The following is a 19274-nucleotide window of genomic DNA, read 5'->3' on the forward strand; positions in this document are numbered from 1 at the left end:
AGTTTCCAACAACTACTAAACGAGAGCATGAAGATCGAAGCAATGGAGAGGAAACCTGGGGAACACCTTGGAGTGGAACACACCATCTCTCTACACCCCATACCCAATTTGTAGGCCTAATGCAGCGTAGTTTCCAACAACTACTAAACGAGAGCATGAAGATCGAAGCAATGGAGAGGAAACCTGGGGAACACCTTGGAGTGGAACACACCATCTCTCTACACCCCATACCCAATTTGTAGGCCTAATGCAGCGTAGTTTCCAACAACTACTAAACGAGAGCATGATGATCGAAGCATTGGCGAGGAAACCTGGGGAACACCTTGGAGTGGAACACACCATCTCTCTACAGTGGAACACACCATCTCTCTACACCCCATACCCAATTTGTAGGCCTAATGCAGCGTAGTTTCTAACAACTACTAAACGAGAGCCGGAAGATCGAAGCTCAGGAAAGGCAACCTGGGGAACACCTTGGAGTGGAACACACCATCTCTCTACACCCCATACCCAATTTGAAGGCCTAATGCAGTGTAGTTTCCAAGAACTACTAAACGAGAGCCGGAAGATCGAAGCTCAGGAAAGGCAACCTGGGGAACACCTTGGAGTGTAACAAACCCTCTCTCTACACCACGGAAGGGCTGATTCTTAGCAAGGAAGGCTGTCGGAAAGAAGCAGGGCGCGTCCGAGGGTGATTATATTCTTATTAGGTATATACTCACCCTCGGACGCGCCCTGCTTCTTTATTTGTAATGAATGTTTTTTTGCTATGTGGTTTTGACTTACTCTATTTTTTTGGTAAATAATGATTTTATTATTTTCATTGTTTTGCATCTTCTTGGCAATAATATAAAGAAGACGCGACAGGACAACACTCGGTGGATGCCATATCTGTGTTTAAAATTGAAAAAACCTTTCAGTTAACTACTTGCAGGAGAAAGTTATTGCAGCTGGTGGCCATTTTTAGTACTGTACCAGATTTTTGTTGTATGTGTTTGTTTTTAATGTTAAAATGTCTGCATTTGATATCTCTCCAGTATTTTCTTTTTTATAAGCAAAATACTTATTTTTATATTTTCTGATGTTGGTTCCAGGGGTACACGGGCAGCAGTGGTGTGGTCAGTGGAGGCCTAGTGGAAGGAGTGACCGCAGACAGGCATCGAAGGCCTAAAATAATAACACATGTCTGTAGGCAATTTTAAATTGGTTCCAGGGGTACACGGGCAGCAGTGGTGTGGTCAGTGGAGGCCTAGTGGAAGGAGTGACCGCAGACAGGCATCGAAGGCCTAAAATAATAACACATGGCTGTAGGCAATTTTAAATTGGTTCCAGGGGTACACGGGCAGCAGTGGTGTGGTCAGTGGAGGCCTGGTGGAAGGAGTGACCGCAGACAGGCATCGAAGGCCTAAAATAATAACACATGGCTGTAGGCAATTTTAAATTGGTTCCAGGGGTACACGGGCAGCAGTGGTGTGGTCAGTGGAGGCCTAGTGGAAGGAGTGACCGCAGACAGGCATCGAAGGCCTAAAATAATAACACATGGCTGTAGGCAATTTTAAATTGGTTCCAGGGGTACACGGGCAGCAGTGGTGTGGTCAGTGGAGGCCTAGTGGAAGGAGTGACCGCAGACAGGCATTGAAGGCCTAAAATAATAACACATGGCTGTAGGCAATTTTAAATTGGTTACAGGGGTACACGGGCAGCAGTGGTGTGGTCAGTGGAGGCCTAGTGGAAGGAGTGACCGCAGACAGGCATCGAAGGCCTAAAATAATAACACATGGCTGTAGGCAATTTTAAATTGGTTCCAGGGGTACAAGGGCAGCAGTGGTGTGGTCAGTGGAGGCCTAGTGGAAGGAGTCACCGCAGACAGGCATCGAAGGCCTAAAATAATAACACATGGCTGTAGGCAATTTTAAATTGGTTACAGGGGTACACGGGCAGCAGTGGTGTGGTCAGTGGAGGCCTAATGGAAGGAGTGACCGCAGACAGGCATCGAAGGCCTAAAATAATAACACATGGCTGTAGGCAATTTTAAATTGGTTCCAGGGGTACACGGGCAGCAGTGGTGTGGTCAGTGGAGGCCTAGTGGAAGGAGTGACCGCAGACAGGCATCGAAGGCCTAAAATAATAACACATGGCTGTAGGCAATTTTAAATTGGTTCCAGGGGTACACGGGCAGCAGTGGTGTGGTCAGTGGAGGCCTAGTGGAAGGAGTGACCGCAGACAGGCATCGAAGGCCTAAAATAATAACACATGGCTGTAGGCAATTTTAAATTGGTTCCAGGGGTACACGGGCAGCAGTGGTGTGGTCAGTGGAGGCCTAGTGGAAGGAGTGACCGCAGACAGGCATCGAAGGCCTAACATAACAAAAATGTCAATACAATGGTATTGTCAGTGGCAGGCATTGAAGGATGTCAGCGCATAGACTAAACATTGGTGGAGCTGTGAGATAATTTTGCAAGTGGTAGAGCACTGTTTGAGCTGGGGTGGGGGGAAACTGTCTTGTGGCCGGCGGTACAGGCCCAGGGCCCCTCATATTACAAAGGTGTGTCTGACGTTGGGTGCGCACCACCACCGCCAGAGACACTTTATTGTACTAGGAGGGACCCAGTGGCAGTGCCGTCGACCAAAAGCGGGCTCACCCACCTCTTCAGACAAACTGCACTCTCACGGGTGCTGTCGCCAAGTGTCGATACCACGGCCCCGTGTGGGGAGTTTGGCCATTTAGTGAGGTGTAAACATGTCGTATGCTGGACAATCAGGTGCAGAAAATTACGAGATTGGAAAAGGCATTCAGAATAGTCCACAGGCAAGACCTTTTCATAGAAAAGCTAGGTGTCAGCCGGGCAAGGTGGGGCAAAAGATTTCGAAATCCAGTTGTGGTTCATTTTAATGAAGGTTAGATCATCTACATTTTGGGTAGCCAGACGAGTCCTTTTTTCTGTTAGTATTGAACCTGCAGCACTGAATACTCTTTCTGATAGGACACTAGCTGCCGGGCAAGCAAGCTCCTACAATGCATATTCTGCCAATTCTGGCCAGGTGTCTAATTTTGATGCCCAGTAATCAAATGGGAATGACGGTTGAGGGAGAACATCGATAAGGGATGAAAAATAGTTTGTAACCATACTGGACAAATGTTGTCTCCTGTCACTTTGAATTGATGCTGCAGTACCTGTCCTGTCTGCGGTCATAGCAAAATCACTCCACAACCTGGTCAGAAAACCCCTCTGGCCAATGCCACTTCTGATTTCTGCCCCTCTAACTCCTCTGGTCTGCTGGCCCCTGCAGCTCGTGTGAGAACGATCACGGGCGCTGTGTGCAGGGAATGCCAGAAGCAAACGGTCAACAAGAGTTGATTGTTTGGTTGCTAATATTAGTTCCAAGTTCTCATGTGGCATTATATTTTGCAATTTGCCTTTATAGCGAGGATCAAGGAGGCAGGCCAACCAGTAATCGTCATCATTCATCATTTTAGTTATGCGTGTGTCCCTTTTGAGGATACGTAAGGCATAATCTGCCATGTGGGCCAAAGTTCCAGTTCTCAAATCTGCGGTTGTGCTTGGTTGAGGGGCAGTTTCAGGCAAATCCACGTCACTTGTGTCCCTCAAAAAACCAGAACCCGGCCTTGCCGCGCCACCAATTTCCAGTGGCCCCGGAAAAGCTTCCTCATTAAAAATATAATCATCCCCATCATCCTCCTCGTCCTCCTCCTCCTCTTCGCCCGCTACCTCGTCCTGTACACTGCCCTGGCCAGACAATGGCTGACTGTCATCAAGGCTTTCCTCTTCCTCAGCTGCAGACGCCTGATCCTTTATGTGCGTCAAACTTTGCATCAGCAGACGCATTAGGGGGATGCTCATGCTTATTATGGCGTTGACTGCACTAACCAGCCGTGTGCATTCCTCAAAACACTGAAGGACTTGACACATGTCTTGAATCTTCGACCACTGCACACCTGACAACTCCATGTCTGCCATCCTACTGCCTGCCCGTGTATGTGTATCCTCCCACAAAAACATAACAGCCCGCCTCTGTTCACACAGTCTCTGAAGCATGTGCAGTGTTGAGTTCCACCTTGTTGCAACGTCTATGATTAGGCGATGCTGGGGAAGGTTCAAAGAACGCTGATAGGTCTGCATACGGCTGGAGTGTACGGGCGAACGGCGGATATGTGAGCAAAGTCCACGCACTTTGAGGAGCAGGTCGGATAACCCCGGATAACTTTTCAGGAAGCACTGCACCACCAGGTTTAAGGTGTGAGCCAGGCAAGGAATGTGTTTCAGTTGGGATTGGGAGATGGCAGCCATGAAATTCCTTCCGTTATCACTCACTACCTTGCCTGCCTCAAGATCTACAGTGCCCAGCCACGACTGCGTTTCTTTCTGCAAGAACTCGGACAGAACTTCCGCGGTGTGTCTGTTGTCGCCCAAACACTTCATAGCCAATACAGCCTGCTGACGTTTGCCAGTAGCTGCCCCATAATGGGAGACCTGGTGTGCAACAGTGGCAGCTGCGGATGGAGTGGTTGTGCGACTGCGGTCTGTGGACGAGCTCTCGCTTCTGCAGGAGGACGAAGAGGAGGAGGAGGGGGTGCGAACGGCTACAGCCAATTGTTTCCTAGACCGTGGGCTAGGCAGAACTGTCCCAAACTTGCTGTCCCCTGTGGACCCTGCATTCACCACATTTACCCAGTGTGCCGTGATGGACACGTAACGTCCCTGGCCATGCCTACTGGTCCATGCATCTGTTGTCAGGTGCACCTTTGTGCTCACAGATTGCCTGAGTGCATGGACGATGTGCTCTTTAACATGCTGGTGGAGGGCTGGGATGGCTTTTCTGGAAAAAAAGTGTCGACTGGGTAGCTCGTAGCGTGGTACAGCGTAGTCCATCAGGGCTTTGAAAGCTTCGCTTTCAACTAACCGGTAGGGCATCATCTCTAACGAGATTAGTCTAGCTATGTGTGCGTTCAAACCCTGTGTACGCGGATGCGAGGCTAAGTACTTCCTTTTTCTAACCATAGTCTCATGTAGGGTGAGCTGGACTGGAGAGCTGGAGATCGTGGAACTAGCGGGGGTGCCGGTGGACATGGCAGACTGAGAGACGGTGGGAGATGGTATTGTTGCCACCGGTGCCCTAGATGCAGTGTTTCCTACTACGAAACTGGTGATTCCCTGACCCTGACTGCTTTGGCCTGGCAAAGAAACCTGCACAGATACTGCAGGTGGTGCGGAAAATGGTGGCCCTACACTGCCGGAAGGGATGTTGCGTTGCTGACTAGCTTCATTGGCCGAGGGTGCTACAACCTTAAGGGACGTTTGGTAGTTAGTCCAGGCTTGCAAATGCATGGTGGTTAAATGTCTATGCATGCAACTTGTATTGAGACTTTTCAGATTCTGTCCTCTGCTTAAGGTAGTTGAACATTTTTGACAGATGACTTTGCGCTGATCAATTGGATGTTGTTTAAAAAAATGCCAGACTGCACTCTTTCTAGCATCGGATACCTTTTCAGGCATTGCAGACTGAGCTTTAACTGGATGGCCACGCTGTCCTCCAACAGGTTTTGGCTTTGCCACGCGTTTTGGGCAAGATACGGGCCCGGCAGATGGAACTTGTTGCGATGTTGATGCCTGCTGCGGCCCCTCCTCCTCCGCTTCAGAACTGCTGCCGCCTGCACCCTGTTCCCCCAATGGCTGCCAATCGGGGTCAAGAACTGGGTCATCTATTACCTCTTCTTGTAGCTCGTGTGCAACTTCGTCTGTGTCACCGTGTCGGTCGGTGGTATAGCGTTCGTGATGGGGCAACATAGTCTCATCAGGGTCTGATTCTTGATCAGCACCCTGCGAGGGCAATGTTGTGGTCTGAGTCAAAGGACCAGCATAGTAGTCTGGCTGTGCCTGTGCATCAGTGCACTCCATGTCAGATTCAACTTGTAATGGGCATGGACTGTTAACTGCTTCACTTTCTAAGCCAGGGACGGTATGTGTAAAGAGCTCCATGGAGTAACCCGTTGTGTCGCCTGCTGCATTCTTCTCTGTTGTTGTTTTTGCTGAAGAGGACAAGGAAGCGACTTGTCCCTGACCGTGAACATCCACTAACGACGCGCTGCTTTGACATTTACCAGTTTCACAAGAGGAGGCAAAAGAGCTAGAGGCTGAGTCAGCAAGATAAGCCAAAACTTGCTCTTGCTGCTCCGGCTTTAAAAGCGGTTTTCCTACTCCCAGAAAAGGGAGCGTTCGAGGCCTTGTGTAGCCAGACGACGAACCTGGCTCCACAGCTCCAGACTTAGGTGCAATATTTTTTTTCCCACGACCAGCTGATGCTCCACCACTACCACTACCCTCATTACCAGCTGACAATGAACGCCCCCGGCCACGACCTCTTCCACCATACTTCCTCATTGTTTTAAAAACGTAAACAAACTAACGGTATTTGTTGCTGTCACACAAATTACACGGTGAGCTATAACTTCAGTATGATTTAGCTACCCCTTTACAGGTGAGTGAGACCACATCGAAAATCAGGCACAATGTTACACACTCTGTTGTTGGTGGCAACAAATGAGAGAGATGCCACACACGCAGGACTGTCACTGAAGCACAAATGTAAATATTAATCTCCCACTGATTTGATTTTTTTTTTTTTTAAGGGAGACTTTAGGGAAAAAAATAATAGAATAAAATGATTTTTTCAGGAAGAATTTAGAAACCAAATAAAATAAAATGATTTTTTCAGGGAGAATTTAGAAAACAAATAAAACAAAAAAAGGCTTTCTATGGCCCACTGAGTGAGAGATGACGCACACAGGAGTCAGAAGTGGCACACAAGCCCAGAGGCCAATATTTATCTCCCACTGATTGATGTAGTGATTTTTTCAGGTAGATTTTGGAACCCAAATCAAGCTAAAAAAATAATAGGCTTTCTATGGCCCACAATTGGAGAGAGAGAGAGAGATGGCACACCCAGGAGTCAAGACTGGCACACAAGCAGAAAGGGCAATATTAATCTCCCACTGATTTGTTTTTTTTTTGTTTTTTTTTCAGGGAGAGTTTAGGAAAAAAAAAATAGAATAAAATGATTTTTTCAGGAAGAATTTAGAAACCAAATAAAATAAAATGATTTTTTCAGGGAGAATTTAGAAAACAAATAAAACAAAAAAAGGCTTTCTATGGCCCACTGAGTGAGAGATGACGCACACAGGAGTCAGGAGTGGCACACAAGCCCAGAGGCCAATATTTATCTCCCACTGATTGATGTAGTGATTTTTTCAGGTAGATTTTGGAACCCAAATCAAGCTAAAAAAATAATAGGCTTTCTATGGCCCACAATTGGAGAGAGAGAGAGAGAGAGATGGCACACCCAGGAGTCAAGACTGGCACACAAGCAGAAAGGGCAATATTAATCTCCCACTGATTTGTTTTTTTTTTGTTTTTTTTTCAGGGAGACTTTAGGAAAAAAAAAAAATAGAATAAAATGATTTTTTCAGGAAGAATTTAGAAACCAAAGAAAATAAAATGATTTTTTCAGGGAGAATTTAGAAAACAAATAAAACAAAAAAAGGCTTTCTATGGCCCACTGAGTGAGAGATGACGCACACAGGAGTCAGGAGTGGCACACAAGCCCAGAGGCCAATATTTATCTCCCACTGATTGATGTAGTGATTTTTTCAGGTAGATTTTGGAACCCAAATCAAGCTAAAAAAATAATAGGCTTTCTATGGCCCACAATTGGAGAGAGAGAGAGAGAGATGGCACACCCAGGAGTCAAGACTGGCACACAAGCAGAAAGGGCAATATTAATCTCCCACTGATTTGTTTTTGTTTTGTTTTTTTTTCAGGGAGACTTTAGGAAAAAAAAAAAAATAGAATAAAATGATTTTTTCAGGAAGAATTTAGAAACCAAAGAAAATAAAATGATTTTTTCAGGGAGAATTTAGAAAACAAATAAAACAAAAAAAGGCTTTCTATGGCCCACTGAGTGAGAGATGACGCACACATGAGTCAGGAGTGGCACACAAGCCCAGAGGCCAATATTTATCTCCCACTGATTGATGTAGTGATTTTTTCAGGTAGATTTTGGAACCCAAATCAAGCTAAAAAAATAATAGGCTTTCTATGGCCCACAATTGGAGAGAGAGAGAGAGATGGCACACCCAGGAGTCAAGACTGGCACACAAGCAGAAAGGGCAATATTAATCTCCCACTGATTTATTTTTGTTTTTGTTTTTTTTCAGGGAGACTTTAGGAAAAAAAAAAAATAGAATAAAATGATTTTTTCAGGAAGAATTTAGAAACCAAAGAAAATAAAATGATTTTTTCAGGGAGAATTTAGAAAACAAATAAAACAAAAAAAGGCTTTCTATGGCCCACTGAGTGAGAGATGACGCACACAGGAGTCAGGAGTGGCACACAAGCCCAGAGGCCAATATTTATCTCCCACTTTTTTTTTTTTGTTCCAGGGAAAATTTATAAACCCAATAAAAAAAAAAATAAATAGGCTTTCTATGGCCCACTATCTGAGAGACAGAGAGAGATGGCACGCTTAGGACTGGCACACAAGCCCAAAGGCCAATATTAACCCCTCTGTGACCTTAGACGTACTATCCCGTCGAGGTGCCCTGGGCTTATCTGACCCTGGACGGGATAGTACGTCATAGCCGATCGGCCGCGCTCACGGGGGGAGCGCGGCCGATCGCGGCCGGGTGTCAGCTGCTTATCGCAGCTGACATCCGGCACTATGTGCCAGGAGCGGTCACGGACCGCCCCCGGCACATTAACCCCTGGCACACCGCGATCAAAGATGATCGCGATGTGCCGGCGGTGCAGGGAAGCACCACGCAGGGAGGGGGCTCCCTGCGGGCTTCCCTGAGCCCCCCGCAGCAACGCGATGTGATCGCGTTGCTGCGAGGGTCTCCTCACCTCCCTCCCTGCTCGAGCCCCGGATCCAAGATGGCCGCGGATCCGGGTCCTGCAGGGAGGGAGGTGGCTTCACAGAGCCTGCTCAGAGCAGGCACTGTGAAGGCTGCAGCGCTGCATGTCAGATCAGTGATCTGACAGAGTGCTGTGTAAACTGTCAGATCACTGATCTGTGATGTCCCCCCCTGGGACAAAGTAAAAAAGTTAAAAAAAAATTTTCCAAATGTGTAAAAAAAATTAAAAAAAATATTCCAAAATAATGAAAAAAAAAAAATATATATTATTCCCATAAATACATTTCTTCATCTAAATAAAAAAAAAAAAACAATAAAAGTACACATATTTAGTATCGCCGCGTCCGTAACGACCCGACCTATAAAACTGTCCCACTAGTTAACCCCTTCAGTAAACACCGTAAGAAAAAAAAAAAAAGAACGAGGCAAAAAACAACGCTTTATTATCATACCGCCGAACAAAAAGTGGAATAACACGCGATCAAAAGGACAGATATAAATAACCATGGTACCGCTGAAAGCGTCATATTGTCCCGCAAAAAAAGAGCCGCCACACAGCATCATCAGCAAAAAAATAAAAAAGTTATAGTCCTGAGAATAAAGCGATGCAAAAATAATTATTTTTTCTGTAAAATAGTTTTTATCGCATAAAAGCACCAAACCATAAAAAAATGATATAAATGAGGTATCGCTGTAATCGTACTGACCCGAAGAATAAAACTGATTTATCAATTTTACCAAACGTGGAACGGTATAAACGCCTCCCCCAATAGAAATTCATGAATAGCTGGCTTTTGGTCATTCTTCCTCACAAAAATCGGAATAAAAAGCGATAAAAACATGTCACGTGCCCAAAAATGTTTTCAATAAAAACGTCAACTCGTCCCGCAAAAAACAAGACCTCACATGACTCTGTGGACCAAAATATGGAAAAATTATAGCTCTCAAAATGTGGTATTGCAAAAAATATTTTTTGCAATAAAAAGGGTCTTTCAGTGTGTGACGGCTGCCAATCATAAAAATCCGCTAAAAAACTCGCTATAAAAGTAAATCAAACCCCCCTTCATCACCCCCTTAGTTAGGGAAAAATTTAAAAAAATGTATTTATTTCCATTTTCCCATTAGGGCTAGGGTTAGGGCTAGGATTAGGGTTAGGGTTAGGGCTAGGGTTAGGGCTAGGGCTAGGGTTAGGGCTAGGGTTAGGGCTAGGGTTAGGGCTAGGGTTAGGGCTAGGGTTAAGGTTAGGGTTAGGGCTAGGGTTAGGGCTAGGGCTAGGGTTAGGGCTAGGGTTAGGGCTAGGGTTAGGGCTAGGGTTAGGGTTAGGGCTAGAATTAGGGCTAGGGCTAGGGTTAGGGTTAGGGTTAGGGCTAGGGTTAGGGCTAGGGTTAGGGTTAGGGTTGGGGCTACAGTTAGGGTTGGGGCTAAAGTTAGGGTTAGGGTTTAGATTACATTTACAGTTGGGAATAGGGTTGGGATTAGGGTTAGGGGTGTGTCAGGGTTAGAGGTGTGGTTAGGGTTACCATTGGAATTAGGGTTAGGGGTGTGTTTAGATTAGGGTTTCAGTTATAATTGGGGGGTTTCCACTGTTTCGGCACATCAGGGGCTCTCCAAACACGACATGGCGTCCGATCTCAATTCCAGCCAATTCTGCGTTGAAAAAGTAAAACAGTGCTCCTTCCCTTCCGAGCTCTCCTGTGTGCCCAAACAGGGGTTTACCCCAACATATGGGGTATCAGCGTACTCAGGACAAATTGGACAACAACTTTTGTGGACCAATTTCTCCTGTTACCCTTGGGAAAATACAAAACTGGGGGCTAAAAAATAATTTTTGTGGGAAAACAAAAAGATTTTTTATTTTCACGGCTCTGCGTTATAAACTGTAGTGAAACACTTGGGGGTTCAAAGTTCTCACAACACATCTAGATAAGTTCATTGAGGGGTCTAGTTTCCAATATGAGGTCACTTGTGGGGGGTTTCTACTGTTTAGGTACATTCGGGGCTCTGCAAACGCAATGTGACGCCTGCAGACCAATCCATCTAAGTCTGCATTCCAAATGATGCTCCTTCCCTTCCGAGCCCTCCCATGCGCCCAAACGGTGGTTCCCCCCCACATATCGGTTATCAGCGTACTCAGGACAAATTGGACAACAACATTTAGGGTCCAATTTCTCCTGCTAACCTTGGAAAAATACAAAACTGGGGGCTAAAATATAATTTTTGTGGAAAAAAAAATTTTTTTTATTTGCATGGCTCTGCGTTATAAACTGTAGTGAAATACTTGGGGGTTCAAAGCTCTCACAACACATCAAGATGAGTTCCTTAGGGGGTCTACTTTCCAAAATGGTGTCACTTGTGGGGGGTTTCTACTGTTTAGGTACATTAGGGGCTCTGCAAATGCAATGTGACGCCTGCAGACCATTCCATCTAAGTCTGCATTCCAAATGGCGCTCTTTCCCTTCCGAACCCTCCCATGCGCCCAAACGGTGGTTCCCCCCCACATATGGGGTATCAGCGTACTCAGGACAAATTGGACAACAACTTTTGGGGTCCAATTTCTCCTGTTACCCTAGGGAAAATACAAAACTGGGGGCTAAAAAATAATTTTTGTGGGAAAAAAATTTTGTTTTATTTTTATGGCTCTGCATTATAAACTTCTGTGAAGCCCTTGGTGGGTCAAAGTGCTCACCACACATCCAGATAAGTTCCTTAGGGGGTCTACTTTCCAAAATGGTGTCACTTGTGGGGGGTTTCAATGTTTAGGCACATCAGTGGCTCTCCAAACGCAACATGGCGTCCCATCTCAATTCCTGTCAATTTTGCATTGAAAAGTCAAACGGCGCTCCTTCCCTTCCGAGCTCTCCCATGCGCCCAAACAGTGGTTTACTGCCACATATGGGGTATCAGCGTACTCAGGACAAATTGGACAAGAACTTTTGAGGTCCAATTTCTTCTCTTACCCTTGGAAAAATAAAAAATTGGGGGCAAAAATATAATTTTTGTGAAAAAATATGATTTTTTATTTTTACGGTTCTGCATTATAAACTTCTGTGAAGCACTTGGTGGGTCAAAGTGCTCACCACACATCCAGATAAGTTCCTTAGGGGGTCTACTTTCCAAAATGGTGTCACTTGTGGGGGGTTTCAATGTTTAGGCACATCAGTGGCTCTCCAAACGCAACATGGCGTCCCATCTCAATTCCTGTCAATTTTGCATTGAAAAGTCAAATAGCGCTCCTTCCCTTCCGAGCTCTCCCATGCGCCCAAACAGTGGTTTACTGCCACATATGGGGTATCAGCGTACTCAGGACAAATTGGACAACAACTTTTTGGGTCCAATTTCTCCTGTTACCCTTGGTAAAATAAAACAAATTGGAGCTGAAGTAAATTTTTTGTGTAAAAAAGTTAAATGTTCATTTTTATTTAAACATTCCAAAAATTCCTATTAAACACCTGAAGGGTTAATAAACTTCTTGAATGTGGTTTTGAGCACCTTGAGGGGTGCAGTTTTTAGAATGGTGTCACACTTGGGCATTTTCTATCATATAGACCCCTCAAAATGACTTCAAATGAGACGTGGTCCCTAAAAAAAAATGGTGTTGTAAAAATGAGAAATTGCTGGTCAACTTTTAACCCTTATAACTCCCTAACAAAAAAAAAAATTGGTTCCAAAATTATGCTGATGTAAAGGAGACATGTGGGAAATGTTACTTATTAAGTATTTTGTGTGACATATCTCTGTGATTTAATTGCATAAAAATTCAAAGTTTGAAAATTGCGAAATTTTCAAAATTTTCGCCAAATTTCAGTTTTTTTCACAAATAAACGCAGGTACTATCAAAGAAATTTTACCACTATCATGAAGTACAATATGTCACGAGAAAACAATGTCAGAATCACCAGGATCCGTTGAAGCGTTTCGGAGTTATAACCTCATAAAGGGACAGTGGTCAGAATTGTAAAAATTGGCCTGGTCATTAACGTGCAAACCACCCTTGGGGGTAAAGGGGTTAATCTCCCTTTTTTTTTAAGGGAGAATTTATAAAACCAAAAAAAAAAAAAATAAATAGGCTTTCTATGGCCCACTATTTGTGAGAGAGATGGCACGCTCAGGACTGGCACACAAGCCCAGAGGCCAATATTAATCTCCCACTTTTTTTTTTTTTTTCCAGGGAAAATTTATAAACCCAATAAAAAAAATAAAAAATAAATAGGCTTTCTATGGCCCACTATCTGAGAGAGAGAGATGGCCCACTTAGGACTGGCACACAAGCCCAAAGGCCAATATTAATCTCCCACTGATTGATTTATTGATTTTTTCAGGTAGAATTTAGAACCCAAATAAAGCAAAAAAAAAAAAAAATGGGCTTTCTATGGCCCACTGAGTGAGTGATGATGCACACAGGAGTCAGGAGTGGCACACAAGCCCTGAGGCCAATATTTTTCTCCCACTGATTGATGTAGTGATTTTTTCAGGTAGATTTTATAACCCAAATCAAGCAAAAAAATAAATAGGCTTTCTATGGCCCACTGAGTGAGAGATGACACAGACAGGGATGGCACTCTAGCAGAAATGTCAATCTTAATCTCCCACAAAAAAAAAAAAAAAACAGGGAGTGTCCTTCAATTACTATCTCCCTGCAGTAATCTCAGCCAGGTATGGCAGGCAGCAATAAGGAGTGGACTGATGCACAAATTAAATAAAAAGTGTGTACAAACCAAAAAGATAGCTGTGCAGAAAGGAAGGAACAAGAGGATTTGTGCTTTGAAAAAAGCAGTTGGTTTGCACAGCGGCGTACACACAGCAATGCAGCTATCAGGGAGCCTTCTAGGGCAGCCCAATGAGCTACAGCGCTGAGGGGAAAAAAAAAAATATGTAGCTTCCACTGTCCCTGCACACCGAAGGTGGTGTTGGGCAGTGGAAATCGCTACAGCACAAGCGGTTTGGTGGTTAATGGACCCTGCCTAACGCTATCCCTGCTTCTGACGAAGCGGCAGCAACCTCTCCCTAAGCTCAGATCAGCAGCAGTAACATGGCGGTCGGCAGGAACTCCCCTTTATAGCCCCTGTGACGCCGCAGACAGCAAGCCAATCACTGCAATGCCCTTCTCTAAGATGGTGGGGACCAGGACCTATGTCATCACGCTGCCCACACTCTGCGTTTACCTTCATTGGCTGAGAAATGGCGCTTTTCGCGTCATTGAAACGCGACTTTGGCACGAAAGTCGCGTACCGCATGGCCGACCCCGCACAGGGGTCGGATCGGGTTTCATGAAACCCGACTTTGCCAAAAGTCGGCGACTTTTGAAAATGAACGACCCGTTTCGCTCAACCCTAGTAAAAGGCACTGTGTTTTACCTGCGGATTTACAGCGGATTTCACCTGCGGATTCCTATTAAGGAACAGGTGTAAAAGGCTGCGGAATCCGCACAAAGAATTGACATGCTATGGAAAATACAGCGCAGTGGTATTTTCTGTACCATGAGCATAGCGGATTTGGTTTTCCATAGGTTTACATGGTCCTGTAAACCTGATGGTAAACTGCTACGAATCTGCAGCGGCCAATCCGCTGCGGATTCGTGGCCAATCTGCTGCGGATCCACAGCCAAATCCACACCGTGTGCACATAGCCTAATTCTAACCCTAACCCTAGTTCTAACCCTAGCCCTAACCCTAGCCCTAACCCTAACCCTAGCCCTAACCCTAACCCTAGTTCTAACCCTAACCCTAGTGGAAAAATGGAAAAAAATATATATTTTCTTGATTTTATTATTTTCCCTACCTATGGGGGTGATAAAGGGGGGGGGGGTTTATTTATTATTTTTTTATTTTGATCGCTGTGATAGAAGGTATCACAACGATCAAAATGTACCTGTAATGAATCTGCCGGCCGGCAGATTCGGCGGGCGCACTGCGCATGCGCCTGCCATTTTGGAAGATGGCGGCTTCCATGAAGAAGACCGACGGACACCGGGAGGCTCGGTAAGTATGAGGGGGGGGAGATCGGAGCACAGGGGGGATCGGAGGATGGTGGCATCGGAGCATGGGAGGAGCGGGCAGGAGGACGGGGGAGCAGACAGGATGACGGAGGGGAGCAGAGCACCGGATGGAGGACTGGGGAGGAGATCGGTGGTGCTGGGGGGGCAGATCAGTGTTTCCAGCCATGGCCAATGATATTGCAGCATCAGCCATGGCTGGATTAATATTTCACCAGTTTTCATAGGTGAAATATTACAAATTGCTCTGATTGGCTGTTGAAAGTGAAACTGCCAATCAGAGCGATCGTAGCCACGGGGGGTGAAGCCACCCCCCTGGGCTGAAGTACCACTCCCCCTGTCCCTGATCAGGTAAAATTGGAGTTAACCCTTTCACCCGATCTGCAAGGACGCGATCTTTCCATGACGCCACATAGGCGTCACAGGTCGGATTGGCACCTACTTTCATGACGCCTACGTGGCGTCAAAGGTCGGGAAGGGGTTAACCCTTTTACACCATAAAGTGGTTTGCATGTTAAAGATCAGGCCAATTTTTACAATTCTGACCACTGTAAATTTATGAGGTGTGAGATAGAGCTCCCTGACTGCGTTGGGGGACACTCACTTGGCAACGGGATTAAAAGACACAGGAACAGTTTCTCACAAAAACAGTCTGTCAACCCCCCTTGTCTGAGGTTACCTTCCAGGAGCTCTGCTCCTCAAGCTGATTTCTTGTCAGACCTGGCTTCACCAACACAGAAGCCGTCCCAGGCTCTGCAGGTACACGGTCTCACCAGGTGCTATTCAGGAAGTCTGCCCATTACTAGGACCTTCCAACACCGACCTTCAGTCCATGGCCTCACCATGTGCTTGTAGGAACCCAGTCCACTCCAGGACATTCCAACACTGACCATTCAGGACTTTACACAGTGACCATTCAGGTCCATACACTCTGAACATGTGACCCAAACCCTGGTCACATTATGTACCTGTAACCACCTCCCATAGGTGGGAGGTTTGTGTGGTTAGTCAGTCCCACCCAGCTCTCCAACTTACCCTGTAAGCCTCCCTTTAAAGCTACTCAAATACTTGTTGGACTACAGGTTCCAGAACAACAACACTGGCTTACAGCACAGACTCCCTCTGCGACACATACCGGCCATTTACAATCATGCCAGACCCTGTTTTAAAAACGCAGCTACGCATCCATGCATATCCTGAGGAGCCTTCGACTGGTTGCACCTGATGTGCCTAAACAGTTCAAATCCCCCATAAATGAGACCATTTTGGAAACTAGACCCCTCAGGGAACTTATCTAGATGTATGGTGAAAACATTGAACCTCCAGGTGCTTCACACAAGGTTGAGCTGTGAAAGTAAAATAAAAAATCACAAGAAAATGTTTTTCAGCCCCAAATTTAGCATTTTCATAAGTATAACAAGAGAAATTGCACCATGCAAGTTGAAGTTCTATTTATCCTGAGTATGCCAATACCTCATATGTGGGAGAAAACTACTGTATGGGTGCATGGCAGGACTTGCAAGGGAAAAAGCATCATTTGACTTTTTGAATGCAAAAGTTGCTGGAATCATTATCGGACACCATGTCCAGTTTGGAGAGCCTCTTATGTGCGTAAACAGTGGAAACTCCCCACAAGTGACCCCATTTTGGAAACTAGACCCCTCGAGGAATGTATTTAGATGTGTGGTAAGCCCCTTGAACCCCCAAATGCTTCACAGAAGTTTATAACGTTAAGCCATGAAAATAATAAAATCACATTTTCCCCACAAAAGTTATTTTAACCCCATTTTTTATTTTCACAAGGGTAACAGGAGAAATTGCTCCATTCAATTAGTTGTGCAATCTTTCCTGAGTACGCCGATACTCCATATGTAGGGGAATACTACTTTTGAAGCACAGTGTAAAGCTCAGAAGGGAAGAAGCGCCATATCTGAGATCAGATTTTGCTGGAATGGTTTGAGGGCGCCATGTCACATTGGCAAAGCCCCTGAGGTGCCAGAACAACAGAAACCCCCCATATGTGAGCTCATTTGTCAAAATACAATCCCCAATTATTTCATCTAGGGGTGCAGTGATCATATTGACACCACATGTGACTTACAGAATTTTATACCATTGAGCGGTGAAGAAAGAATAAATTACATTTTTACTACTAAAATGCTGTTTTAGCCCCAGATTTTATATTTTCACACAAGAAGTGGGTAAAAATGGTGCCATAATTTGTCCCACAAATTCTGATGAATGTGGAAAATATGCCATATGTGGCTCTACAGTACTGCTTAGTCATATGGAGAGGTACGAAGCGTTATTTGCCTCCTGGAGCACAGTTTTCCCTGAATAGCTTGCAGACTTCATATACGACTCCCAGGGACGCTGCTATCATGAGGCAAGTTGAGTACTTTGCTTCAGGTGGCAGTGGTGACTGAAAGACAGGTGGCAACAGAGCGGCAGTCAGAACATGTGGTGCCGACTCTCCATAATCCCTGACATTTGTTGAGTGTCCTTGGGTACAGTGCATGCCCCTGCTCACAACCCACAACCTAACCGTTAGGTTAGTCACAACCCATGGTGTGCAATATCAGCCGGTCATCCCTGCACCCGCAGACCAGCACACCACATATAGGCTGCTCTGTGAGCACAGGACCTGTGATGAGGTCACAGGAGGGGAGGAATCAGGGGTCACATGATCGGGAGGACCGCCGTGGATTGCAGAACTCTGCTGTGCTGGTTGCCATGGTGCTGCTGGAGGTAAGCTGCCTTATGTCTGGGGTCAGGAAGGGTTTACAGTGTGAATATAGCAGAGCCGTGTGTGTACGAGGTGTATGGAGCGGAGCTAAATGTGCACGAGGTGTACGGAGCAGAGCCGTGTGTGTATGAGGTGTATGGAGCAGAGCTGTGAGTGTATGAGGTGTGCAGAGCAGAGCCGTGTGTGTATGAAGTGTACAGAGCAGAGCCGTGTGTGTACGAGGTGAACGGAGCAGAGCTGAATGTGTACGAGGTATACGGAGCGGAGCCGCATTTGTACGAGGTGTACGGAGCGGAGCCACGTGTGTGCGAGGTGTATGGAGCAGAGCCGCGTGTGTACGAGGTGTATGGAGCAGAGCCGTGTGTGTACGAGGTGTACGGAGAAGAGCCGTGTGTGTACGAGGTGTACGGAGAGGAGCCATGCGTGTATGAGGTGTACGGAGCGGAGCCATGTGTGTAGGAGTAACTATGTGTAGCCATTATACGCTACGCAGTATCATGTACGGCCAATATACAGTAGGGAGCATCATGTGTGGCTATTATACTGTATGGTACCCAAAATATCGTGTGGAGCAATATATGGGGCTCATTATACTGTATGGAGCAATATATGGGACATGTAATTCTGTATGGAGCACTGTGCGGTGCCCACAATACTGTATAAAGGACTATGTGGTGCCCATAATACTGTATGGAGCAATATATGGGGCATGTTATTCTGTATGGAGCTCTATGCGGTGCCCACTATACTGTATGGAGGACTATATGGTGCCCATAACTGTATGGAGCCATATATGGGGCTCATTATACTGTATGGAGCAATATATGGGGCATGTTATTCTGTATGGAGCGGTACGTGGTGCCCATAATACTGTATGGAGCAATATATGGGGCATGTTATTCTGTATGGAGTGCTGTGTGGTGCCCACAATACTGTATGAAGGACTATGTGGTGCCAATAATACTGTATGGAGCCATATATGGGGCTCATTATACTGTATGGAGCAATACATGGGGCTCATTATTCTGTATGGAGCAATATATGGGGCTCAATATACTGTATGGAGCAATATATGGGGCTCATTATTCTGTATGAAGCACTGTAATGCCCAGAATACTGTAAGGAGGACTATACTGTCTGATTTATGACCTATTGTAGAATGTACAATAGTTATCACTCATGTAATGTATGGGGGGACTGTATATGAGATGGGAGCCCTATAGGGGGGCTGTACTGTATATGTGTTTTGGGGGTACCGTTTTAACCCCTTCACGACATGCGCCGTACTAGTACTGCGCATGCCGTGTCACCCCCTTTGATGTGGGCTCCGGCGGTGAGCCCACATCAAAGTCGCGACATGTCAGCTGTTTTGTACAGCTGACATGTGCACGCAATAGCGGCGGGTGAAATCGCTATTCACCCGCCGCTATTAATCTGTTAAATGCCGCTGTCAAACACAGACAGCGGCATTTAACTACCGCATCCGGCCAAGCGGCCGGAAATGACGTCATCGCCGACCCCCGTCACATGATCGGGGGTCGGCGATGCATCAGGAAGGTAACCATAGAGGTCCTTGAGACCTCTATGGTTACTGATGCAGGCCTGCT

This window comes from Ranitomeya imitator, chromosome 7 (genome assembly GCF_032444005.1).
Source record: "Ranitomeya imitator isolate aRanImi1 chromosome 7, aRanImi1.pri, whole genome shotgun sequence".
Lineage (NCBI taxonomy): Eukaryota > Metazoa > Chordata > Amphibia > Anura > Dendrobatidae > Ranitomeya > Ranitomeya imitator.